The 1,534-nt window shown below is 29.2% G+C and overlaps 1 protein-coding gene across 1 annotated transcript in view; it reads left to right on the top strand.

Moving 5' to 3' along the window:
* Positions 1–1,534, top strand: part of LOC107648495 (2-methylene-furan-3-one reductase-like) — a 6,332-nt gene that overhangs the window by 1,138 nt on the left and 3,660 nt on the right. The window lies entirely within an intron of this gene.

Genomic DNA, 1,534 nt, shown 5'->3' with positions numbered 1-1,534 from the left:
TTTTTTAAAATAAAAAATTTTACTTAACCAAGGTTTAATTAACACAATTTTAAAGAGAATATTAAGTCATTTTCTAATAAATCAGAAATTAATGCGGAGAATAAATATAGATAGAAGTATGTTACACATACAAGTTTTTTTTGCTTACAAGTTTTACAAGTTGGCACAAGCCCAACAAAACACACGCGCATTACACTCCCACGTTCAAGAGTAAATACACGCACGTTACTTAACCACTTCCTGTTTCCAAAGCGCGCTACTCACCATTGTGAACAACTCTTCTTCTTCTTCCTCGATGAAAACCACAACTGTCATTTTTCTTTACGTTTCTCCTCCTCCTTCTCTTCTTCCTTCTTCTTCTCCTCCTTCTTTGTGTTTTTCCTCATTTTTCTTCGCGTGTTTTATTTTCATCGTCGTGTTTCTCCCCCTTCTTCTTTTGATTTTGCAACATTATGTATTTTTTGCTTCTTTGTTTGATTTTTTTCTCCCAAAAAAATATGAGAATATGAAATAAGAAGATGAAGAAGAAAAAGCAGCAGAAGATGAGGAGGAGGAAGAGAAAGAGTTCTGAATTATGCAGAACTCATCAGAATAAAAATACACCCAAATATCTTCGTATTATACCCAAATATCTTCATTTTTACACCCAAATTTGCTACAGACACAGAAATGAGTTATGTTACGTGTACACTAAAATTAGCCATCAAAGTAGCAAGGGCTGCAAAATACACCCAAAATACACCACAGAAGGGCTACAAAATACACCCAAAATACACCATATTAAAACAAGCATAAACTATAGAATGTAAATACAACTATAAAATCATCATAAAAAATAACAAAAACCATATTCATGAATCATAACTAAAGAGAAACTAAAATAATTCAACTAAAAGAATAAGACAATTCACCCTCCGTCAGATGAAAAGTCATAAACTGTAAATACCCAAACTTTTATAAAAATACACCCAAATATTTCTGATCTACACCCGAACGTCTGATATAAAATGGACAAGATTATATTAATTCTAAGGAAGAATTAATAGTAAATTTTACAAGCAAGGTTCACGTACTGGTTCATCTGACAATCTGAAGTTGAATTATCTATTATCTTCAAAAATGATTTCAGAACTTGATGACAAAAAACAATAGAAATTGAGAATAACGAAGAAAGAGAACAGAGAGAGAAAAGCACGTAAATGAAGAAGGAGAAAGAGAAGACAAGAAATTCGAAAAAGGAAACGGAATTCTTTCAAAAATTAAAAATCTGTTAGAGGCGCGTGAAACATATGTGCATAACAAGATTGAGCGTAATATCAATTAGAGGACTTGTATAGCAAAATTACTTGTATGTAGAGATTAATCCATATAGATAATAACTTTAATTAGTTATTTAGTTAGTATTAGATAATTTATTGTATATATTTATGAGTTAGAAATAAAATTTAAGATTTAAGATTTAAAATTTAAGATTTAGAATTTTTAAAAATAATAAATATATAAATAAAATAATAATTTAGAATTTTAAAATAAT

Source organism: Arachis ipaensis, chromosome B06 (assembly GCF_000816755.2).
Source record: "Arachis ipaensis cultivar K30076 chromosome B06, Araip1.1, whole genome shotgun sequence".
NCBI lineage: Eukaryota > Viridiplantae > Streptophyta > Magnoliopsida > Fabales > Fabaceae > Arachis > Arachis ipaensis.
This window is presented reverse-complemented; position numbering and strand designations above follow the sequence as displayed.